The sequence below is a fragment of the Coregonus clupeaformis genome, chromosome 35 (genome assembly GCF_020615455.1).
Source record: "Coregonus clupeaformis isolate EN_2021a chromosome 35, ASM2061545v1, whole genome shotgun sequence".
NCBI lineage: Eukaryota > Metazoa > Chordata > Actinopteri > Salmoniformes > Salmonidae > Coregonus > Coregonus clupeaformis.
In genome coordinates this window covers 9,735,295-9,761,000 of record NC_059226.1, presented here as the reverse complement: position 1 = coordinate 9,761,000, position 25,706 = coordinate 9,735,295, and the positions used below count along the sequence as shown (strand labels likewise).

At 43.3% G+C, this 25,706-nt stretch overlaps 1 protein-coding gene across 2 annotated transcripts in view; it reads left to right on the top strand.

Annotated features, from left to right (window-relative positions):
* The first annotated feature begins 437 nt into the window (after nt 1–437).
* The window catches only part of LOC121550820 (inactive rhomboid protein 1-like), a 45,369-nt gene continuing 20,100 nt past the window's right edge, over nt 438–25,706 (top strand). The window contains exon 1 of one of the 2 annotated variants that reach the window (XM_045210787.1): nt 438–733. The gene's annotated coding sequence lies outside the window, so the exon portion shown is untranslated. The remainder of the gene's footprint in view (nt 734–25,706) is intronic. The other variant, XM_041863189.2, reaches the window with a different exon arrangement.

Below are 25,706 nucleotides of genomic sequence, written 5' to 3'. Positions count from 1 at the left end.
GCTTTACAAATAAAGTTATTATGATTGGGATATAAAGAACATATATTGAACAGATCTGTTGAAATTATCATGCCCTTACTTTAACTACAAAATGAGTAGCCAACAAAGGTATGAACAGGGGTTTAATAACCTAGTAGGCTAATAACCATGTAATTACAGTTAACATGATAAACTATTGATCAGGGCTGGTCAGGTATGTCCTATGACGTCATGTCATATGATTTCTCTGGATAGGCCAATGTCTGCGTAGTGCAGAATGAGAGGGTACATTATTTGTTATGATCCTGTCTCTTTAATATTTTTAAACCTGATCTCTTCTTGCTTAGTCACGCCCGTCAGCGGGTTAGCGCCGAGCACGCCAGTGGATTCCCATGTAAACCGATTGGCTGGTCGGTTTGACAGTCTTGTCCTATGCTCAAGGGCGGGGTTCGCGGTTGGTGAAACTGAATTACCCGCGGAAGAAAACTTACCCTGGTTGAGCATTGGAGTGTGGGAATGCGCTGGACACTGCCTGTGAAAATAGGAGCCCAATAGACATATCTGGGAATGTCTTAACGTTTTGTGGCTAGTTCCAGGATATAGAATAGGACTCTTGTTTGACTCGAAATAAATTATTATTTTTCCTTCTCAGAATGAAGTGACACCACATCACATTTCAATAACTGGGATCTGAAATCTTTACAACCAGATTTTTTCTCCACACCGGAAAACATCGGACTTGATTTTGATAAGGGTAAGTTGCTTTTTATACTGCATTTATAGGCTGGGGTTAGAGTGCTAGGCTATATGGGATTGAAAACATCAGAAATAGAATGTTAAGAAGACGATCTGGAATAAGCAATCTGTCCCTCCCTCTGTCTCGTGTGCGCACGGGTGTATGATCGATAGCCTAAACCGGGATCGATAGTCTCCTCACACGATCCAAAGGGAATGTATCGAACGAATTATACTATTTGATATTGGAACCTGTTTTGAATTGCCTGGTTCACATGCATCTGTGCTGTAGGTTGCAAAGATCTACGTCTATCGCTATACAATATAAGACCTTTCTTTCGTTTAGCATATTTGTGATTGTGAATGACAGCTTGTCATCACCTCAATACCAGTGCTTCTATTCTATGTTTGTCATTCCGCGAGCGCCTATAGGCTTCACGACAGACAGGCATGTTCATTTGTAGCATAGTAGCACGCCCGGTCTGTATAGGCGCACATAGCAAGGTATTACTATAGAATATGGGTGCTATTACGCAGGCTTACACCTTATTTATTTTGGCAGGTGTTGAATGTAACAGTTCTCCTCTGATAATGTTTCTCCTTGAATGAGTGGGTTCAGTTGTTTTCTAAGCAAAATCATTGGAATAAATTATTATGGCTGTACTCTTTCACCTTTTACTCCAACGATTGTTCATGACGACCATTATCAATATTCTGTTATGAAAATGCAATATTACTATTGATAGTTATTATTAGGTAATTGATTGCTTGTTAACATTTTCATACATGTCATGAATGCAATGCCACTGTCTAGACTCCACAATATAGCATAGGCATCTGCCTCCACTGTGCTACCTGATCAATGGACACTGTACTACAGCCCCTGTCTGCAACAGGAATGAGAGACATATTCAAATGTGCTGAGTTATTTTGGCAAAGTGAGAGGAGCAGCAGGCCAGGCAGGCAGCACATGGCCTGCTGAAACATGATCTCATCCAGAGGATCATCATGAGGGCTGATGTCATGACACAGATACAGCAGGCAGGGCCATGATGTGTGATAGTGACGGTCATGGGGGGTAAGAGAGGGAATGTTGCCTCAGTGTGCACAGTGTGAGGCATGTGTGGAAGAAGCTGTGTGGCATTTGTGTGCTATACAATCGAGAGAGAATATTTATTGGAAAAACCGAGGGGTTCTAGAGCTGGCATTGAAGGGAGCAGGTGGGAATGGGCTAGCCAGGCCTGTGTTGGTTGGTTGGTATGTGGGTGTAGCAGGGGGCTGCTGAGGTAGTCATGCCCACATGAGTCATGGTGCAGTATCTGTCTATCTATCTATCAGTAATTCTGGCTAAGTGTGCAATACTCACTCACTGTCTCTCCAAGTGGTGTTGTGTTCACTTGGGTTACTGGGTTGAACCTGGCTCACCCTCAGTAGTTCTGTTTTGAACCCACCAGACTGTGCCAGACTTGTTTCTGTCTTGTTTTTTTTATATATATTTAGGGGAAGGACACTAGCATGGTAGCATATAGCATCTCTATTATATTTAAGGCTTTCTAAGGCAGCCATGAGGTTGTGTTCTGTGTAGGTGTTTGTTGTAATCACCTCATGATGATTCATTGAAAAGCTGAAAAACAGATCCAGATGTGGATACTAGTCATCCACTCATGGCAGGTCCTCTGCTGCTCTGTCCAGTCAATGAGATGATGCAGCCTCTTGGTGCATATTTCCTGGAATGATTGTCTTGTTTAACGTGGTCTCAGAGCATTTCATAATATTCTGCAAGACACTCTATTTAGTATGATATGTTACGTTTCGTATGTTATGTATTAATTTATGGATGTCCATCATCCATTTCGTACAATATTTTATGAATTTTCAAAACGTACAATATGTTACGAATTCCAATTTGTTGTGGCTAATGTTAGCTAAGTGGCTAACGCTAACGTTAGCTAGCTTTAGGAGTTAAGGTTAGGAGTTAGGTTAAAGGGTTAGGGTTAGCTAAAACGGGTTAAGGTTAGGGGAAGGGTTAGCTAACATGCTAAGTAGTTGCAAAGTATCTAAAAAGTAGTAAGTAGTTACAAAGTTGCTAATTGCTTAAAATGCTAAAGTTGTTTGTGATGAGATTCGAACACGCAACCTTTGGGCCCAACTATCCACCGCCGACCAACCACCCTCCTTTCGTTTTTGCCTTAAGTAACTTATTTCTTATGTAACCATACCAAATGTAACATATCCTACTCAACGTTTACTATGTTACGTCTATTCTATGACACCAGTCTGTCTTGTTATGAAACTTCATTGTTCTCTCCCATGGCCTTCAGTTATTTACCCTAGTCTCTGTACATATCTCTCTCTCTCTCTCTCTCTCTCTCCCTCTCTCTCTCTCTCTCTCTCTCTCTCTCTCTCTCTCTCTCTCTCTCTCTCTCTCTCTCTCTCTCTCTCTCTCTCTCTCTCTCTCTCTCTCTCTCTGTCTCTCTTGTTCTCTCTTTGTGTGTATGTGTGTGTGTGTGTGTGTGTTGAGCACATGCTTCTCTAAATCACCCCAGGCTGCCTGCCGTGGCACCAAAAGTCCTTGCTACATCATGTGAGACCCAGGCATCTCTGAATAAACTGCTTTACCCTTTCGGGTTAATTGTAGTGTGGGCTAAATCCTAACATGGAACTCTCACGTGAATCACACACCCAACAATCTAAATTATGTATGTGTATCCGTATCTCAAATGAGGATTCCTCTGTTTGTGGAAGCATGCTTCTAGTTGTAAAATATAGGGCAAAGCAACAATATATCTGGTCTTGCAGTTAAACATGTCAACCAACTTGTTCAGCATTTCTAGTAACAATAAGCGTGGTGTTCTTGCTTAGCAGATCAGTTAAGAGTGTTCCCACGACCGCAGACAAATAGATGGTGCTTTACAAGCATGGCAGGTATGGTTTTACTGAAGATTAATGGTGAGAGAAGAACAGCTAACTGCCTATGCGCTCTATTTGATCTGGGCCCCATTGGTGCTTGCTCAACCGCTGCTACCATCCTTAACTTTGATGTGCTTGTAGTCGGTCTGGAGTTTGTGTCAGATTGTGTCAAGGCTTCAGGAATGGTTGATAAGCAAAAACAGACCACACTTTTCAGATGTTGCAAAAATGACTTGTCATCTCAATCTGCCAATCTATGAACCGTGGAGAATATGCCATGGTGATTACGCTTTATGTGGAATACTTGTGAACAGGAATATGTTTTCCACATGCTGTCAGACACTGAAAGCCTTTCTATACATGCAAGCAAATACACAAACCTTCACATTAGTTTCCAACAGTCACAATGAAAAAGCCTCATCAAAACTAATCCCCCACCATTTTGTGTCGTGTGAGGAGTTGGCTTGGTCATGGAGGCTATTTGTTTGTATTCACAATCGTCCTTCCTTGGGTGTCTTGAGTTTGGCCGTGTATGAATAAATGGAACATTGCTTTGGTCTGTGAGTTTCCTGTCAGTGTTCAGGCCTTGATTATGTGAGTCCCAGGAAATCAGCCATGAAGCAGCTAACTGTAACCTTCCCATTACATCTTGGAGGTGGCATGTAGGGCCTGTTCTGCAGAGGCTAGGCCCGGCCGACAGACAGGTCTGCAAACTTAGTCAGATGTGATGTAATGCTGTAATGCTATTTCAGGTCTACCTCTGGTCTCCAAGGCTCTGTCTGCCAGCAAGCCATTCTGCCTGCTCCTCTCTCTCTCTTAGTCCCCATGTTAGCACCTCATCTATCAAGACTCAGCCATAGCCTATGTTGGGATCCACAGTCAGGAATCCCAAGAAACTCAAATACCCATGTTTCCTGTTATAAATACAGGGCAGAATGTGAACTTCCTTTAACTGAATATAGGGATTAATATAGATTGTTTTATGTTATTATTTGTTTTAAGCTGATTTTAGGTGGGGCTTAGTCTGATGAGATCAAATTTAGGGCATGATCCTTGCTGCTGGGGTTCTTATGGATTCCATTGTTTGTTGTTCTCAATGGGGTGGCGTCTGGTCTGAGACTGGTTAACCCAGTGGCACACGTCATTGTGGGAATGTTGTGGGTGTTCCCACCCAGCAGACCAGAGCTCCTAGGAGGAGGAACTGCTCTGTGCAATTTGATCTTACGGCTTTGTGTCTGTAGACAGTAACTGTGAGGGCGTTTTTCTTTTTCATAGATAACCCAAAAAACAAAAAAAAATGGGTCCATGGAAAATTATTGTTACATATCTGTTGGCATGTGTATAGCGCAGGTCCTTACCTGTGTAATATCTCATAAAACAGAGTTTACACAATAAGTCAGAATCTCATGTCCAATTCAGATCCTGCCACTCAAAACAGATTAAATATAGGCTTGATGTTTAATGGTGGTCAAGTACGTGCTCCTGAGTGGCGCAGTGGTCTAAGGCACTGCATCGCAGTGCTAACTGTGCCACTAGAGATCCTGGTTCGACTCCAGGCTCTGTCGCAGCCGGCCGCGACCGGGAGACTCATGGGCGGCGCACAATTGGCCCAGCGTCGTCCAGGGTAGGGGAGGGAATGGCCGGCAGGGATGTAGCTCAGTTGATAGAGCATGGTGTTTGCAACGCCAGGGTTGTGGGTTCGATTCCCACGGGGGGCCAGTATAAAAAATTATAATTATTCACTAACTGTAAGTCGCTCTGGATAAGAGCATCTGCTAAATGACTAAAATGTAAAATGTAATACAGTTAGTGAACTATTGTCAGTCTTGTTTTTTTCGACAGGAATCTTGAGTCCAGGACTAAAAATAACATATGCCACATTCAGCAGTTTTTCCTACATGAGCGTTCTCATGTACAGCCAAAAAGTCCATTATTGCAAAATCCTCAAGATAAATCTTTGTTGTTCAGTTTTCAGTTAGAGCCCATTAGTACAGGTTTCTACTCTCAGACTGTCCATAGTGTTAGCTTACTACACTCACTATCTCTTTAAAAGACTGAATGGCCAGACGGACACAAGGATTGGAGAGGGACAAGTATAGTTACTATCCCAGGACTGTTACAGTTGAAAGCACATTTTTAAATAGTGCGGCCTGCATTCTCCGACGCTATCCTTGGCCCAGCAAGCCGTCAGACCCTAGTGCAGGGATCATCAACTAGATTCACCCACGGGCCCATTTTTTCTTGAGCGCATGGTCAGGGGGCTGGAACATAATTACAAATAATTTGTAGACTGCAAATTGACCTCAAGAAGCCCAAACAGATATAACATTTGACTAAAACAGAATCCTTTTTTAAACCTTGCTTACATTTGTATACGATCACATACAGTAAACTCCGTAATAATTTGGGCAGTGACATTTATTTGTATTTGTATTTTTCCTTTATTTTACTAGGCAAGTCAGTTAAGAACAAATTCTTATTTACAATGACGGCCTACACCGGCCAAACCCGGACGACGCTGGGCCAATTGTGCGCCGCCCTATTGTGTTGTTTTGGCTCTGTACTCCAGCACTTTGGGTTTGAAATGATACAATGACAATGAGTTTCACTATTGTGAATAATGCTGAGTGAGAAAGTTACAGAAATATCATACCCCTAAAACAGGTTAACATTTTTGCAGGGGTATGATATTTGTGCATCTGTAACTTTCTCACTCATCATTATTCACAATTAATTCAGGACTATCCGTAATCATGGTAGCTTCCACATGAATGTAGAACTGTTTAGAAACTGTGTGGAACTTATTTACAAAAGAAGTGACTGCAAAATGACACAATACATTATTTACCATTCATTTCTATTGGGCACAAAATAATCTGAAAAACAACCAAAACAAACAGCAAACGCATTCCAACAAGTTTGTAGAGTCACAAGCTTGATGTAGTCATTGTGTGCTAGGAATATGAGAGCAAATACTACACTTTTGACTACTTTAATACACATATAAGTGAATTTGTCCCAATACTTTTGGTCCCCTAAAATGGGGGGACTATGTACAAAAAGTGCTCTAATTTCTAAACTGTTCACCTGATATGGATGAAATAATATGAAGAAATACCCTCAAATTAAAGCTGACAGTCTGCACTTTAACCTCATAGTCATTGTATCATTTCAAATCCAAAGTGCTGGAGTACAGAGCCAAAATAAGTAAAAATGCTTCACTGTCCCAATAATTACGGAGGGCACTGTATTATTCTCTATTGTGCGTGGGAATACTTTGGAACAGATTTCCAAAATGAAGATCACTTGGAGCTGATTTGCTGGTGTTTTACAGTCTTTTATGTCCAACAACAACAAAAAAATTTTTTTACGGAAAAAACATTTTTGCTCAGAAAACTTAAAATCACCCACGGCCTGAATTCGGCCCGCGGGCAGCCAGTTGGGGAACCCTGCCCTAGGGACTGCAGATTCTCATTGTGTATCACAGTGGTAAACTCAAGTAGACTGTTCCCCTGCATGGAAGAGCACACAGAGTCCTACACAGTAATATCTGGACAGTCTCAACCAACAGTTCCCACCACCACCTCCATCACATACCATGGGCCCAACTCACTCTCTAACAGAGTTTCCAAGAAATGAGGGTGTGCGTTTGGAACAGCTCTGTGACTTGGCCTTGCCTGGCCCTATGGGAGGAGGTGGATCCAGGAATGACTAATGATAACTGACAGGGAGACCACTTAGATCACTCCGAGTGCATTTCACATTCTACTGAAACTTGAAGCACACTGCTACCCTTCTTGGACAGAAGGTTTGACATTTCCAGTTTCAAGGCACCACCATGGTCCCTTGCTTGCTGTAAGGGAGTGTGTGCCTTGGCTGTTCCACTTGTTAAAGCACTGTGACGTAGTGAAGTTGTCCAAGTGCTACAGCACAGAAAGGTACTGTAGTTATACTGTTCTGTTTGACTTGTGTTTTAAGATCTTTGTGTCACAATGACTGAAATTGCTTATGACGTCATCCTATAATTCTGTTTTTCCTTTCCTAATTTAGTTTGCTCTCCTGTTCTTGTCTGCTGCCTGTGCTACACTTCAGATCCATACCAACTCTTCCATCCATTGGCCAGTTTTCAGTGGTTGTGCTTGGCATTGCCTTGTGCCAGGAAGATGATGTAAAGCCTACCAGTGATGCCAGTATTGCCACCCAGTTGATCACATCATGCACTGCAATAATGAAGCCGTCTTCTGGATTCTTCTGGTTGGGTGCACAGTAGTGAAGGACATTTGCATGTCGACTCTGATGAAAGCACTAGCATGGAGAACAGCGATTCAACAGAATCTATGAATAGAGTCTGTCAGGTTCTTCAGTCTGGGGACGTAGCCCAGATACAGTGAGTCAAGTTGGTTCTGCTGCTGTAGGGGTTGACTAATGCATCACCACCACTCTATCTCTCCTAATCACTCAGTCACACCATAACCTGTTACCTGACTGATGAGGGTTTATTTGGATTACCTCACAATGACGATCACACCTGGGAAGCTGGGATATGTGTCATCCCTTGTCCCCCCATCTCTCCCCTGTCAAAACATTGAGCTCATCTCTGTGGAGGAGTCTTTGTTTTCCTCAGCCCAATCTACGGGGTGAGGACTGAGGAAGGCTCCCCCCAGCCTGCTGTATATCCCAGGGGTCTGCCTGGGATATACAGAGTTTCCACTACTCTCTGTGCAGCATAGCTGGCTGTAGCAGGCCCGTCCGCCCCTCCTTTCTCTCCCCGACCCCCCGACCCCTCAAACCTGAACCCTTGGCTGGCCTCCTTTCTGATGAACCCCCAGGGCCAGCGTCACTTCCTCAGAGATAACTTGATGATAGAGGATCCTATGGCACTTTGTTAGATAAGGGAATAAAATGTAAAGATACAGGTAAGGAACATGTCTGAAACAGGTCAATCAAAGGTTATGTGTGGGGGAGATTCCAGGGCGTGGGAGAGCTGAGAGAATGGCCAAATGTAGCTAAAAAAATTAAAATCACTAAAACAGAGATTATTCACTTTTATTAGTCCCATCTTCCTCTAATACGATGCACATATTAAATACTGAGTGATATAAAATACAGACAAAGCGGATAAACCGTTTTGACATTGTCATTGTAACGTTTGTATCAACATTTCCACGGTCTATTGATGGTGCTCAGGAGAGTATGATACAGTGTATCAAGCACAAAAATACCCACTTGTGCTATTTATCTCTATTTATACAAAGTTACAGAGGACAACAATAATGTTCCTTATTTTAGTAGAGGCTTTAATAAGAAACTCTCATGAACCCCAGGCCTAGAGGTTTACTCTATAAGGGTTGGAAGTTCAGAGAAAGAGAAGTTCAGAGAAAGAGATCATATCAGTATAGCAGCAGTATAGTTGAGAGTGCTGCATTTTTCACACACAGAAACTAGTTTGGGCAGAGCGTACATGTCGAAGTTGATGAATGTAGGAACTTGTAAACAGGCAGTCTGGGTGGCTGGCTGCCTGGCTGTGGGAATCAGTGCACATGTTCAAGGTGTAAGTGGAGCACCTGTCTTAGTACACCGCAGGGCAACAGCGATACACCTCTAAGACTCAACCACAGGAACAAAATCACTTCCTCTTTGTAGCTTTGGGTTTGACTATATTGATGAGTCTCACCTGTTCAGCTTTTATCCTCTTATCTCCCTGGATATCTGCAATGTATTACAGATGAAAGGGATTTCAACGTCGGAAGGTTATGAAAATCACCTTGTTGTGTCTGGGACAGACAGAGAGACTGTTTCCCCTCCCATAACACCAGAGGGATATATATATGTATATATACAGTTGAAGTCGGAAGTTTACATACACCTTAGCCAAATACATTTAAACTCAGTTTTTCACAATTCCTGACATTTAATCCTAGTAAAAATTCCCTGTTTTAGGTCAGTTAGGATCACCACTTTATTTTAAGAATGTGAAATGTCACAATAATATTAGAGAGAATGATTTATTTATTTCATCACATTCCCAGTGGGTCAGAAGTTCACATACACTCAATTAGTATTTGGTAGCATTGCCTTTAAATTGTTTAACTTGGGTCAAACGTTTCGGGTAGCCTTCCACAAGCTTCCCACAATAAGTTGGGTGAATTTTGGCCCATTCCTCCTGACAGAGCTGGTGTAACTGAGTCAGGTTTGTAGGCCTCCTTGCTCGCACACGCTTTTTCAGTTCTGCCCACAAATGTTCTATAGGATTGAGGTCAGGGCTTTGTGATGGCCACTCCAATACCTTGACTTTGTTGTCCTTAAGCCATTTTGCCACAACTTTGGAAGTATGCTTGGGGTCATTGTCCATTTGGAAGACCTATTTGCAACCAAGCTTTAACTTCTTGACTGATGTCTTGAGATGTTGCTTCAATATATCCGCAGAATTTTCCTTCCTCATGATGCCATCTATTTTGTGATGTGCACCAGTCCCTCCTGCAGCAAAGCACCCCCACAGCATGATGCTGCCACCCCTGTGCTTCACGGTTGGGATGGTGTTCTTCGGCTTGCAATCAACCCCCTTTTTCCTCCAAACATAACGATGGTCATTATGGCCAAACAGTTCTATTTTTGTTTCATCAGACCAGAGGACATTTCTCCAAAAAGTACGATCTTTGTCCCCATGTGCAGTTGCAAACCGTAGTCTGGCTTTTTTATGGTGGTTTTAGATCAGTGGCTTCTTCCTTGCTGAGCGGCCTTTCAGGTTATGTCGATATAGGACTCGTTTTACTGTGGATATAGATACTTTTGTACCTGTTTCCTCCAGCATCTTCACAAGGTCCTTTGCTGTTGTTCTGGGATTGATTTGGACTTTCCGCACCAAAGTACGTTAATCTCTAGGAGACAGAACGCTGCGTGGTCCCATGGTGTTTATACTTGCGTACTATTGTTTGTACGTGGTACCTTCAGGCATTTGGAAATTGCTCCCAATGATGAACCAGACTTGTGGAGATCTACAATTTATTTTCTGAGGTCTTGGCTGATTTCTTTTGATTTTCCCATGATGTCAAGCAAAGAGGCACTGAGTTTGAAGGTAGGCCTTGAAATACATCCACAGGTACACCTCCAATTGACTCAAATTATGTCAATTAGCCTGTCAGAAGCTTCTAAAGCCATGACATCATTTTCTGGAATTTTCCAAGTTGTTTAACGGCACAGTCAACTTAGTGTATGTAAACTTCTGACCCACTGGAATTGTGATACAGTGAATTATACGTGAAATAATCTGTCTGTAAACAATTGTTGGAAAGATTACTTGTGTCATGCACAAAGTAGATGTCCTAACCGACTTGCCAAAACGATAGTTTGTTAACAAGACATTTGTGGAGTGGTTGAAAAACGAGTTTTAATGACTCCAACCTAAGTGTATGTAAACTTCCAACTTCAACTGTATATATATATATATATATATATATATATATATATATATATATGTCAAAGGTGAATGGGTTTGTCTGTCTGGTTGGAGTCACTGTGTGTGGAAGATTAAAGACCCATAGTACACAGCCTCAACAGCTACTGTGTGTAAGTGACTGTATATGTGTTGAATAGATTGAGACCACAGATTGTTGCCCCCAATTGTACACAGCAGCAGTGGTACTGTAGTAGTCTATGGTTGATCTATGGCCCCTCCTGTGATGGGGGTTACAGCTGAAAGATGCTCTGGGACATTCCATCCCCTGTCACTTGGCTGTAAGACCACCATCCGATGCCCTGCCTGTCTGTTCTCTGCTCAAGCACTAGCAGTGAGTGCTGTGCCCCTATCACTAGCTGTAACATCCCAGAGAAAGTCCCCAGTCTTAATATTACAACTGATCATAGCAGGTATTAGGCCTCAGAGGACCCTGTTTGTTGTGGTGCTGGTCAGGAAATAAATTCCTTCGATCTGCTTGTGTGTATTCTGTGTGATATTTCTCAATTGTGTACACAGGTTTCACCATAAACCACCCCTGTCTGCTAAACCAGTTGAGGTCACTTCCATCCATGCAAGAATGCTCTTGGTTTGAGGAAGTGATACCGTGAAGAGTACGTGGTTCTCTAATACATATTTGACTCACTCCAAGCCCAATACATATTTGACTCACTCCAAACCCAATACATATTTGACTCACTCCAAACCGAATACATATTTGACTCACTCCAAACCGAATAAATATTTGACTCACTCCAAACCCAAAACGAATGGATGATAGAGAGAATAGAGAATTGTTAATTAACCATAAAGGTCAAGCAAATCTGCATGAAGGGATTAGAAGAGGCTTTGAATCATATTACATGCAAACAAATGACCAAGTAGTGAACGTTTTAATATAATATATGAATGAAAGTTTTAATAGTATTTGGATAAATTAATGAATTAATGGATTATGAATGTCATTAAATTAAGCTTTCAGTATATGCCTATGTTTTTAGGACATAATGGTGAAGCAAATTTTCTCTGGTGGTTTGTCAGACCTGGGTTCAAATAGTATTCAAAGACAATAAATACCTGAGTATAGTAAACACATACTGTTTGAACCCAGCTCTGGTGGTGTGTCAGGGTGGCAGTTGATCCCTCACCCCAGCAGACAGACAGACAGAGGGTGGGTGTTCCTGCCAGTCCCTCCCGGGCCAGTTTATCAGGAGGTTTGACCTCATTGGCTTTGATTGGAGATCAGAGGGCTGATTTGGACAAGCCCAATGTCCATTCTCTTCCCTGGCTAAATCTGTGTGTAGTCTGGCTAATTCCTTTGTCCCAGAGCAACAGGCCACGCTTCGTCTGCTCTCCTCAATAGAGACAGCAGCTTTGATTTCTCACTGCATGGAGATGGCTCATTCTGCAGCCCATCCGCTCCCCAGTGCCAGAGGGGGCTGACGGGACAGGGCAGAGGGAGGAGGGAAGGGTGGCTGTTGTTCTCTACTGTAGAATGTGGAGGAGAGGGATGCCTCATGACTGGTGATGGGATGAAATTGATTAGTGTGTGTGTTGTTTCCGTGGCCGTGCACGGCGGATGTTTTGGAGAAGCCTCCCAGACAGCAGTGTGTTTCCTGCTTCCCATTCGGAGGTCTCTTCAGCTCCTCCTCTCCTCCCCACTTCCTCCCAGCACATCTTAAATAAGCAGTCATCTGACCTCTCCATGCTGGTGGTCTCTCAGGGAGGATGTGAGGTCACACAGTTGATGGCGTCTCTTTGTGAAGTATTTTTACTCGTGTTGATTGGCCAGAGCGTGGAAATAAACCTAGGAGTGCACACAGTGAGTACTATGGTGGCGACAGGCCGTATCACCTCCAGAATACACCGTCTGAAGGACTTCATAACAAGATACGCTGTCTGTCTGATACAGCTGGAGTCTGTCCACATATACGCCCTCCTAACCATGATGGGGTTAACGAACTCAGGGCACACAGAAAAGTCATTAGCTAAACACAGAATTAGCTGACGGCCCTGAGTTCGTATCTTGTTATGAAGTCCTTCAGACGGTGTATTCTGGAGGTGATACGGCCTGTCGTCACCATATGACTTATATTATTTCCTGTTAGCCAAGTGAGGTTTTGATGGATAAAGGAATGAATCCTTCAGTCAGTCTGGTTTTCCCCTTCCTTCTCTCATGTTGAGGAGGAGTTTTGAATCAGTCTCCACAACAATGACCCTCCTTCAGCCCCATGTGCATCATCAGCCTGATGCCCAGTGCACAATGCAGCCTTTTGTAGGCGGGAGCGATTCAGTCTGATATCATGCTGGAAACTATTTAGATGGGGATCACATGTTGTTTGGTCGTTCTGCTGCTGAGTCCCCTCTTAGCTCACTTGGCTAACAGGAAGGGCAGCTTCTGACTGCTTTCTACAGACAATAAGTCGCTTGTTTAGCTAGTTTGGGGATGAATCTGGGAGCCTCTCCACTGGGGATAGTAGTGGAGGAGAGACATTCTGCTTTGAGTTTGTTTTCCTTTGTTTTGTTAAAGCTGCCCTGTCTCTCAAGAGGATGTAAATCCATACAGACACTTCTATGTCAAACGGTGAGAGGTCAAGAGGTCAAACACGCTAAAATCCGGTCACAATGTCAAATATTAATGTTATTGATCGACTGATTATGGAGAGAGAGAGGGCTGTGGCTCACCCAGTGGTTTCGCTTGCCCTGTCAGGCCGGTTTTACAGCACTGTTTTGAATTTGTGAATTAGTAATGAGAAAAATTATATTATCTTATCTCTTGGCTGTCAACTGTCAGTGCAGAGAGTGGAGAGACAGTATTTTATTTATACACATGTAATTACTGTGATTTATTATGGAGTGTAAAAGTGTCATGTTAATCTATCATGAAATATTGAGTAATGTTATTACTTGGATAACCCTTTGGCATTTTGAGTAGCAAGTGATGTTATTGTCGTTATGTAGGCTAACATTTAGTTTGACAGAAGATGGTGTCAGCATTGTTCTACTGTAGACGTTATCTTGATAAACCACTCAACCTCAGTTAAACCAACCCAGCTTAAAAGGTTAATGTTGATAAATGGTCATGGTTGAATTAGTCCAATCAAACACCTCCTCTGTGTTTTTAACCTTTGACCCAGATCTCCTAGTTCCCTTTCACATTAGGTAATGTCCCTTTAAAATGAGGTCACGTCCTTGTGAGTGTCATGCACATGCTAATTGTATTATCTCCATTCTTTACTCTGCTCTTTGGCCCCACAACATTCCTACCCATCCCCAGGCTGTTAAATACTGGCTATTCATAGATATACCTGTTACAAGGCTGTTATACAGGCTACATGGAGTAGTTGTTGTCATGGTCACACCTTGTCCTCCAGGCTGCAGTGGTCTGGTGGGTGGATGTCAGAGAGGCCCTGGGTCTAGCTGGTTCTCTACACCCACTCTCTCCCCAGGTGACAGGCCTCTCTGCGTGGGCACACTGGGTTGTCTGCTGGGGAGATAAGGACAGTTTCCATGGGAAAAAGTACAGTCTGGGACCCTGGCATGATAGCAGCAGTCTCAGGGACTTCAGGCTACGATAAAACACCCTCTCTATTCCCACCACATCTCAGAGTTGAGGAGGTTGTATGAGTGTGTGTGTGTGTGAATCAGCTGATGTAATCACGGCCCATGCGCAAGAAGATACAATGTTAGATTGTGTTAAATGAAATTACATTTACTTGTCTTAGAATAATATAAGGCATCTGGCCCATGAGGCAAGTTTAGAGTCGTCTCTCTGGCATGTATCCAGACAAGATACAGATTTACAGTGAGGCTGGTTTTTCCACCATAGTAAAGATATGCAACAACCATCTCAAGTGCTGCTGTGGGTTAGGAGTAGAGCTTCAGTTAGATGGGCACTTTAGAGAGTTTAGGTAAGAGGTGCACACTAAAGAGTTGAGTTAAGAGGGGCACACTAAAGAGTTCTGAGAAAATAGTCAGTAAGTGTACTACTGTAGTCACAGAGTGCTATGGGCCAAGTGGTTCTCTCTCTCTCTCTCTCTCTCTCTCTCTCTCTCTCTCTCTCTCTCTCTCTCTCTCTCTCTCTCTCTCTCTCTCTCTCTCTGTCTGTCTGTCTGTCTGTCTGTCTGTCTGTCTGTCTGTCTGTCTGTCTGTCTGTCTGTCTGTCTGTCTGTCTGTCTGTCTCTGGAAATACACAATGAATTATTCACAAGTATAGAACGCCTTAATAATTTATCCGTTGAATTATCCACCCTTGCAATAATATTTCTCCCCCCAAAAGAAAAGTGGAAAAAACATTTTGCCTGGGCAGAACATACTCAACTTCAAGTGAACTGATTCAGTAGACGTGGCAATTCAGGGCAATTCCTCTCCCTGATATAAAACACACCTCAACCTTTTTTCACGTTGATTTCCCGAGGAAGATATAGGCACTGTTTTCTCAATGTATTCACTGGGATGTTGCCTACTGTACTTTGTTTCATTTTAGAGTTCCTACACGGGCTGGCTGTTAAATAGACTGTATATGAAGCTATTTGCAGGAGTGTTGAAGTGCACAACACTGTCAATGTACAGTATAGTGCACATCATACTGTGAAGTCACTAGTGAGATGTTAAAAGGATGTGGCCATCTTTTTGCCAGTTACAGTAGTAGCATTTGCCGTTATATCATCCTACAGTACTTTCTACTGCCTTGATATCTAGGATGTCTGTCATTATATAAGCTAGTCTATAGTTTCATCTCCAGCAGGACGTTGGCCATTGAAGTTCTATAAATAGACTGTATGCACACAGAACAGCGTCAGATACCTACTTATCCTCTCATACATAGTACCTCTGGCACTAGATCATAGCATACAGTCAATACTGTTTGGACAGCAGTAGCAGAGGTTTTTCCCATGCACCCAATGTAGCACGTTCACACTCCCTTTGAAGTGTTGACTTTGCACTGTAAAATCCCCCCGTGGTGTGTGTATGAGCGTGCGTGCACGTGTGTGTGTTTCCCGGACGGTAGGGTGAGCCGGCCCGGGTGTCTGAGTGAGCAAACATGGGGAATGGGATGAGCTTCCACCAGACAGGCCTGTCCTGCCAGTTCCCCCCTCCCCTCTGGCCACTCCCGTCCTCCCCTCCCCAGCCATGACACTGGATCCCTGGGTCAGCTGCAGAGGGTATTCCTGTTGTTTGTGTTTTAATGTCAGATGGGGATGGTTCGGGGTGACAGCCTGTCACATGTCACTGTGTCAGTTTGCCTCAGGCTAGACACACACTGAATCTTAATGGTGCGGAGCAGGCCGGACACAGGGCGGCTCCTTGGCCTCCGCTACCCTGGACTGGTCTAGGCTGGCCTGGTCTGCAGCTATGTGGAGTATTTCCTTCCATGTAAGAGGAGCATACCGCCAGGCCGTACGCCCAGACTGAGGAGAGGAACCAGAGCTGGACCCTCCTTCCTTTTCCCCTTAAAAAACCCTGGTGAAAAACCCCTTGTCATCCCGGCGCCATGTGCATGGAAACCACGTGGTTTAGAGTCACACTGCTCTGTTAGTCATCAAGGAGACGGCGTGAAGGAGGTAAGGAGGGAAAGAGGAACAGAGAGTTGTGATTATAACCTTGGTTATGTCATAGAGGCAACTCTAGTCTGCATCCAAACTCCGCTTCCACAATCAGCATGGTCACCTGGTCTTGCTGTCTCTCCTCCAACATTAATCCTATGTTGATATTCTTAGTCCTTTAATCTGTGGCTGTTTCAGAAGTCATCCATAGGCACCCAAACTAAGACACAGCAGCTTTGCAGGTTCTGTCAGCTTCTTAATTGGTCTCGCTTGGTAGTGGTGTGCGTGCGTGTGTGCGTGTGTGAGTGTGTGAGTGTGTGAGTGTGTGTGTGTGTGTGTGTGAGTGTGTGTGTGTGTTTGTGTGTGTGTGTGTGCTATATAAAGATCAAAAGCAGCACCCATGCTGCAATAAATACCCAGATGGGCCTCAGATGGGCCAGGTGTTACACAACACTGAGGCCGTTGTTATTAAGTGCAATTGATTCACAGTCTCTAGATCTCCCATTTAGGTCCATTGCCAGATCAGATGCTTGTTCTAATTGCTTAGCACATTCCTTATCCATCCAAACACACTTGAAGGATGAGGTCTTGTTGGGCTCCTTGGCAATAATGACTTTGTGGGAGTGTTATTGCCTACGGTGCATGCAGATTGCAGCATAGTAGGCCTATGGAGTCATATGAGGAGTGAGATCAGTGTTTGGATAAAAGAGTGAGCTGCTGAATGGCATATTTTCCTCCCATTGTTTCCTTTATATCAGGCTTTGCTTTGCTTTCAACATGGCGTGAGGCAGGCAGGCTGCAGCCATGATGGATAGGCTGCATTGTGATTAGTGACAACTCCAGCATGGTGAAGGTCAATATTACCAGGGAGAATCTCTGTTTTTATCCAGGTTTACAGTATTTATGGTGCATATTCTGTTAGGTAAAAAGGGAACATTTGATATGCGGTACTAAAGCTAAGTCACTGTCTTATAGTTTTGTATAGTGTATTTTGGGTCATGAGTAGGCAACTGTATCGCTCAGTGAGAGAAAAGAGGGACATGTACAATTATACACCAAGACATTTAGAGAAAACTAAAATAAAGTGATTGAGGTTCAGCAACAGAGGAAGAAAGAGAAAGATATATTCTGAGAAATGCCGGGGAAAGAGAGAGAGGAAGTGAGAGAAAATGAGAGAGCGACGAACCAGAGCCTGCGGTCAGGAAGTTCTGTTTTTCAGGAAGGAAGTGTCCAGCCTTCTCAGTACCCAGATTAATGAGGTCATCCATCATGGCGCCTGCACGCCAGCCTGCCTCTCTGTTTCTCTTCCTCTTCCCCCTACGCCCAGCCTGCCTCCCTCTGCCCAGCCGCGCTCATCTACCCAGCCTCTTCCTCAGCCTCAGCTCTGCCCCGCAGCCAGCTGCACTGTCTGGAGCTCTGTCACTTACAATAAGATGGACCCTTTTCCTGTGACTGTCCACTCACAGGCCCTACTAAAGAGATATACAGTAGATTGTCCCAAATGACACCCCACTTTTTGGCCAAAAGTAGTGCACTGTATGGGGAATAGAGTGCCATTTCGGACACAGATATACTGTCCTGTACATTGAGCAGGAGAGCCAGAAGCAGCAGGGAGGAAACCCCCCACCTAGACCAGACACTGTGACTGACCAGACTGGTTAGACGTGATGTGCTTTCTCCTGCAATGCTGCTCACTTTCAGAATCAGAATCATAATCACCTTTATTCGCCAAGTACAGTACCAGTCAAAAGATTGGACACACCTACTCATTCTAGGGTTTTTCTTTATTTGTACTATTTTCTACATTGTAGAATAATAGTGAAGACATCAAAACTACGAAATAACACATAAGGAATCACGTAGTAACCAAAAAAGTGTTAAACAAATCAAAATATATTTTATATTTGAGATTCTTCCTTTGCCTTGATGACAGCTTTGCACACTCTTGGCATTCTCTCAACCAGCTTCATGAGGTAGTCACCTGGAATGCATTTCAATTAACAGGTGTGTCTTGTTAAAAGTTAATTTCTGGAATTTGAGCCAATCAGTTGTGTTGTGACAAGGTAGGGGTGGTATACAGAAGATAGCCCTATTTGGTAAAAGACCTAGTCCATATTATGGCAAGAACAGCTCAAATTAGCAAAGAGAAACGACAGTCCATCATTACTTTAAGACATGAAGGTCAGTCAATCCGGAACATTTCAAGAACTTTGAAAGTTTCTTCAAGTGCAGTCGCAAAAACCATCAAGCGCTATGATTAAACTGGATCTCATGAGGACCGCCACAGGAAAGGAAGACCCAGAGTTACCTCTGCTGCAGAGGATAAGTTCATTAGAGTTACCAGCCTCAGAAATTGCAGCCCAAAGAAATGCTTCACGGAGTTCAAGTAACAGACACATCTCAACATCAACTGTTCAGAGGAGACTGCATGAATCAGGCCTTCATGGTCGAATTGCTGCAAAGAAACCACTTCTAAAGGACACCAATAATAGGAAGAGACTTGCTTGGGCCAAGAAACACAAGCAATGGACATTAGACTGCTGGAAAGCTGTCCTTTGGTCTGATGAGTCCAAATGTGAGATTTTTGGTTCCAACCGCCGTGTCTTTGTGAGACGCAGAGTAGGTGAACGGATGATCTCTGCATCTGTGGTTCCCACGTAAAGCATGGAGGAGGAGGTGTGATGGTGTGGGGGTGCTTTGCTGGTGACACTGTCAGTGATTTATTTAGAATTCAAGGCACACTTAACCAGCATGACTACCACAGCATTCTGCAGTGATATGCCATCACATCTGGTTTGCACTTACTGGGACTATCATTTGTTTTTCAACATGACAACGACCCAACACACCTCCAGGCTGTGTAAGGGCTATTTAACCAAGAAAGAGAGTGATGGAGTGCTGCATTAGATGACCTGGCCTCCATAATCACCTGACCTCAACCCAATTAAGATGGTTTGGGATGAGTTGGACCGCAGAGTGAAGGAAAAGCAGCCAAAAAGTGCTCAGCATATGTGGGAACTCCTTCAAGACTGTTGTAAAAGCATTCCAGGTGAAGCTGGTTGAGAGAAAGCCAATAGTGTGCAAAGCTGTTATCAAGGCAAAGGGTGGCTACTTTGAAGAATCTAAAATCTAAAATATATTTTGATTTGTTTAACACTTTTTTGGTTACTACATGATTTCATATGTGTTATTTCATAGGTATGTCTTCACTATTATTCTACAATGTAGAAAATAGTAAAAATAAAGAAAAACCCTTGAATGAGTAGGTGTGTCCAAACTTTTGACTGGTACTGTACTCAGAATGTTACTTGGTGATATGGTGCCGCTAGTGATAGACAACATTTAAAGACAGAATACAGGCAACAGAGTTTATACGAAGTTTACATACATTACAGTTGAAGTCGGAAGTTTACATACACTTAGGTTGGAGTCATTAAAACTTGTTTTTCAACCACTCCACAAATTTCTTGTTAACAAACTATAGTTTTGACAAGTCGGTTAGGACATCTACTTTGTGCATGACACAAGTAATTTTTCTAACAATTATTTACAGACAGATTATTTCACTTATATTTCACTGTATCACAATTCTAGTGGGTCAGACGTTTACATACACTAAGTTGACTGTGCCTTTAAACAGCTTGGAAAATTCCAGAAAAAGATGTCATGGCTTTAGAAACTTCTGATAGGCTAATTGACATCATTTGAGTCAATCGGAGGTGTACCTGTGGATGTATTTCAAGGCCTACCTTCAAATTCAGTGCCGCTTTGCTTGACATCATGGGAAAATCAAAAGAAATCAGCCAAGACCTCAGAAAGAGAAATTGTAGACCTCCACAAGTTTCCAAATGCCTGAAGGTACCACGTTCATCTGTACAAACAATAGTACGCAAGTATAAACACCATGGGACCACGCAGCCGTCATACCGCTCAGGAAGGAGATGCGTTCTGTCTCCTAGAGATTAACGTACATTGGTGCGAAAAGTGCAAATCAATCCCAGAACAACAGCAAAGGACCTTGTGAATATGCTGGAGGAAACAGGTACAAAAGTATCTATATCCACAGTAAAACGAGTCCTATATCGACATAACCTGAAAGGCCGCTCAGCAAGGAAGAAGCCACTGCTCCAAAAACGCCATAAAAAAGCCAGGCTACGGTTTGCAACTGCACATGGGGACAAAGATCGTACTTTTTGGAGAAGTGTCCTCTGGTCTGATGAAACAAAAATAGAACTGTTTGCCCATAATGACCATCGTATTGTTTGGAGGAAAAGGGGGAATGCTTGCAAGCCGAAGAACAACCGTGAAGCACGGGGGTGGCAGCATCATGCTGTGGGGGTGCTTTGCTGCAGGAGGGACTGGTGCATTTCACAAAATAGATGGCATCATGAGGAAGGAAAACTCTGTGGATATATTGAAGCAACATCTCAAGACATCAGTCAGGAAGTTAAAGCTTGGTCGCAAATGGGTCTTCCAAATGGACAATGACCCCAAGCATACTTCCAAAGTTGTGGCAAAATGGCTTAAGGACAACAAAGTCAAGGTATTGGAGTGGCCATCACAAAACCCTGACCTCAATCCTATAGAAAATGTGTGGGCAGAACTGAAAAAGCGTGTGCGAGCAAGGAGGCCTACAAACCTGACTCAGTTACACCAGCTCTGTCAGGATGAATGGGCCAAAATTCACCCAGCTTATTGTGGGAAGCTTGTGGAAGGCTACCCAAAACGTTTGACCCAAGTTAAACAATTTAAAGGCAATGCTACCAAATACTAATTGAGTGTATGTAAACTTCTGACCCACTGGGAATGTGATGAAAGAAATAAAAGCTTAAATAAATCATTCTCTCTACTATTATTCTGACATTTCACATTGTGGTGAACCTAACTGACCTAAGAAAGGGACTTTTTACTAGGATTAAATGTCAGCAATTGTGAAAAACTGAGTTTAAATGTACAGTGGGGAAAAAAAGTATTTAGTCAGCCACCAATTGTGCAAGTTCTCCCACTTAAAAAGATGAGAGAGGCCTGTAATTTTCATCATAGGTACACGTCAACTATGACAGACAAATTGAGAAAGAAGAATCCAGAAAATCACATTGTAGGATTTGTAATGAATTTATTTGCAAATTATGGTGGAAAATAAGTACTTGGTCACCTACAAACAAGCAAGATTTCTGGCTCTCACAGACCTGTAACTTCTTCTTTAAGAGGATCCTCTGTCCTCCACTCGTTACCTGTATTAATGGCACCTGTTTGAACTTGTTATCAGTATAAAAGACACCTGTCCACAACCTCAAACAGTCACACTCCAAACTCCACTATGGCCAAGACCAAAGAGCTGTCAAAGGACACCAGAAACAAAATTGTAGACCTGCACCAGGCTGGGAAGACTGAATCTGCAATAGGTAAGCAGCTTGGTATGAAGAAATTAACTGTGGGAGCAATTATTAGGAAATGGAAGACATACAAGACCACTGATAATCTCCCTCGATCTGGGGCTCCACGCAAGATCTCACCCCGTGGGGTCAAAATGATCACAAGAATGGTGAGCAAAAATCCCAGAACCACACGGGGGGACCTAGTGAATGACCTGCAGAGAGCTGGGACCAAAGTAACAATGCCTACTATCAGTAACACACTACGCCGCCAGGGACTCAAATCCTGCAGTGCAAGACGTGTCCCCCTGTTTAAGCCAGTACATGTCCAGGCCCGTCTGAAGTTTGCTAGAGTGCATTTGGATGATCCAGAAGAGGATTGGGAGAATGTCAGATGGTCAGATGAAACCAAAATAGAACTTTTTGGTAAAAACTCAACTCGTCGTGTTTGGAGGACAAAGAATTCTGAGTTGCATCCAAAGAACACCATACCTACTGTGAAGCATGGGGGTGGAAACATCATGCTTTGGGGCTGTTTTTCTGCAAAGGGACCAGGACGACTGATCCGTGTAAAGGAAAGAATGAATGGGGCCATGTATCGTGAGATTTTGAGTGAAAACCTCCTTCCATCAGCAAGGGCATTGAAGATGAAACGTGGCTGGGTCTTTCAGCATGACAATGATCCCAAACACACCGCCCGGGCAACGAAGGAGTGGCTTCGTAAGAAGCATTTCAAGGTCCTGGAGTGGCCTAGCCAGTCTCCAGATCTCAACCCCATAGAAAATCTTTGGAAGGAGTTGAACGTCTGTGTTGCCCAGCGACAGCCCCCAAAACATCACTGCTCTAGAGGAGATCTGCATGGAGGAATGGGCCAAAATACCAGCAACAGTGTGTGAAAACCTTGTGAAGACTTACAGAAAACGTTTGACCTGTGTCATTGCCAACAAAGGGTATATAACAAAGTATTGACAAACTTTTGTTATTGACCAAATACTTATTTTCCACCATAATTTGCAAATAAATTCATAAAAAATCCTACAATGTGATTTTCTGGATTTTTTTTCTTCTCATTTTGTCTGTCATAGTTGACGTGTACCTATGATGAAAATTACAGGCCTCTCTCATCTTTTTAAGTGGGAGAACTTGCACAATTGGTGGCTGACTAAATACTTTTTTTCCCCACTGTATTTGGCTAAGGTATATGTAAACTTCAGACTTCAACTCTATATACACATATAGAGTGTGCATAGAGCAGTAAGAGAATGAGCAGATATACAAATATACAGTGGGTATACGGTTGATGTACAGTGGATGTACACTTTTACAGTATCAGTATGTATATATCTAAGTGCAGAGAGATGGACAGAGTGCAATACAGTATAGTGTAGTTATTTTATATACAGTTTAGAGATGGCTTGATGCGGTGTGCAGCGTAAAGTGTCCTTTAGTGTCCATAGTCCTTTAGTCACTATGGGCCAGATGGCTGGTGAGGGCCACAGCCTGGGGGAAGAAACTTTTCAGGTGGCGGGAGGTTTTGGTCATGAGTGACCTGAACCGCCTGCCAGAGGTGCATTTTTGGAGTAGGGGGTGGGAGGGGTCGGCGATGATCTTTCCTGCACGCTTCCAGGTAGCAGCCGATGACCCTCTCTGCAGAACGGACAATGCGTTGCAGTTTTCCCTTGCAGCGGGCAGACGCAGACCCAAACCAGACGGTGATGGAGGAGGTGAGGATGGACTCAACGATTAATGCGTGAAACCGGATCAGGATTGCCTGGGAGATTTTGAGTTTTTTTCAGCTGCCGCAAGTAGTACATCCACTGGTGTGCCTTCTTGGTGATCGCTGTGATGTTTCCCTCCCACTTGAGGTTGTGGGAGATGATGGTCCCCAGGAATTTGAACGATTCAGCCATGCTAACAGCTGAGCCAGCAATCTCGAGGGGCGAGAGATTGTGAGGGGCTGTTCCACTGAAGATCATATGGAATGTTGCTTTGGAATGTTCCATTGACACAGCTTGTTATGAATTCAGGTTATGTCCCTGGATGGAGGGCTTGGGAAACATACTGTACAAGACCCATTTGAGAAATGTATAATGTATCAGTTCTATTTCCAAATCTGGGCATTAGATGAGAGAGGCTGTGCTGACAAATGCATTCCTGTACACATGGTATATGAAATGGAGTTGGTTTCTTGTATGGATCATGTTGTCATTTTCTGTATTTATTTAAACTATCGATGAGATCTTATGTCGAGGGGTGTATAGTATCAGGAAGTTAGGGTAACCAGAGTAAACAGATAAATGTAGAATGTTCTGTGGAACATTTGTTTCTACTTAGCAGGCATCAAAAGAGGGCTATATTTAGAATGTGGATAACGTGAGACAGGATGTGTCAATTAAGGAAACGTTGTTGTGAGATAGCAGCAGGAGAACTAGGTCCTGTTGAAAAGTGCACAATGAGGACTAACACGACCCCCCCACCCCTGACCTCGCCCACCAAAAGCCCTTTCAGATAGGCAGCTGAAAGAGGCAGTGAAGGAGAAGCAGTCACATCAACAAAGCTCCATGCAGCCCCCAGCCCTCCTCACCACTGTTTGTCTTCAAGCTTTACCTGTTACAGCTGGGCCCTCCATTGTCACAACTCACTGCCTTTCTATGCATGACTGGCACCCATTTACCAAGTCATTATATTAATAGATGGCCTAAGAACCTCATCCATGTATGTATGTGTGTGTGTGTGTGTGTGTGTGTGTGTGTGTGTGTGTGTGTGTGTGTGTGTGTGTGTGTGTGTGTGTGTGTGTGTGTGTGTGTAGCACATACACCAACACTAGATCTACATGGCTCCCCAGAGAGGTAAAACACTGTGGTTGAGCCAGGCTGTCAGTTTGATAACCTGAAAGCCTCATGGACATCTCTGTCCTACCCTGCACCTGGAGAGACCAGGGTCTGTCCTCTGGGTTTAGTCTGCCTATCAGTCTTCCCCGCCCCCCGCTAATGGAGAGCATTAGCCTTGTAGAGCAACAGCAGCTCCAGAATGTAAAAACATAGTTATTCGAGTTTGTTTGGTTGAGTAGGGAGTGTTCATTTCTCACATGCATTAGCCTGGAGTTGAAGCGTCAGCAGGAAGCTGATCTTGCAGTGTGCATGTTGCAAGGATGGGAGTGGGTGTTTTCATTCTTCAGATGTGGATCTGGAAGTTAAAACAAATCTCTTTAAAGGGCCCACAGATTAAATCACATTAACCTCATAGACGTTGGAAGTAGCGGTGCTGAGAGTGCTGCAGCACCACCTGAAAAATCAGAATAAAAAAAAAAGTATTTTTTTTTAAGGATAAAGAAATATATGAAATAATTATTTTTTCACAAAAGTAGTGCACTGGGCCTTTAATAGTCCTGTATTAGCGGACCGGTTTATCCATCTGCAGAACCAGCGGGGGCAAAAATATTTGTCCAGCCCCACGCCCAAACTCCTTCCCGCAGCTATGGTTAACCTTAAGAATGCTGAGTGTAAAGTCAGACAGAGAGAGTAGTTATCATGGTGGGAAAACTGTTGCTATCTCCAGGCATTAAATTGTTGCCATGCAACGTTCAGTTTTAACCTTTAGATAAGACATATAGTATTCTATGCATATAGAATTGGCTTAATTGTCTCTTCGACTCAATTAATATAAATGGTTGAGCCAGTTGCCTTACAGTAAGATGGTGTTTTCAAG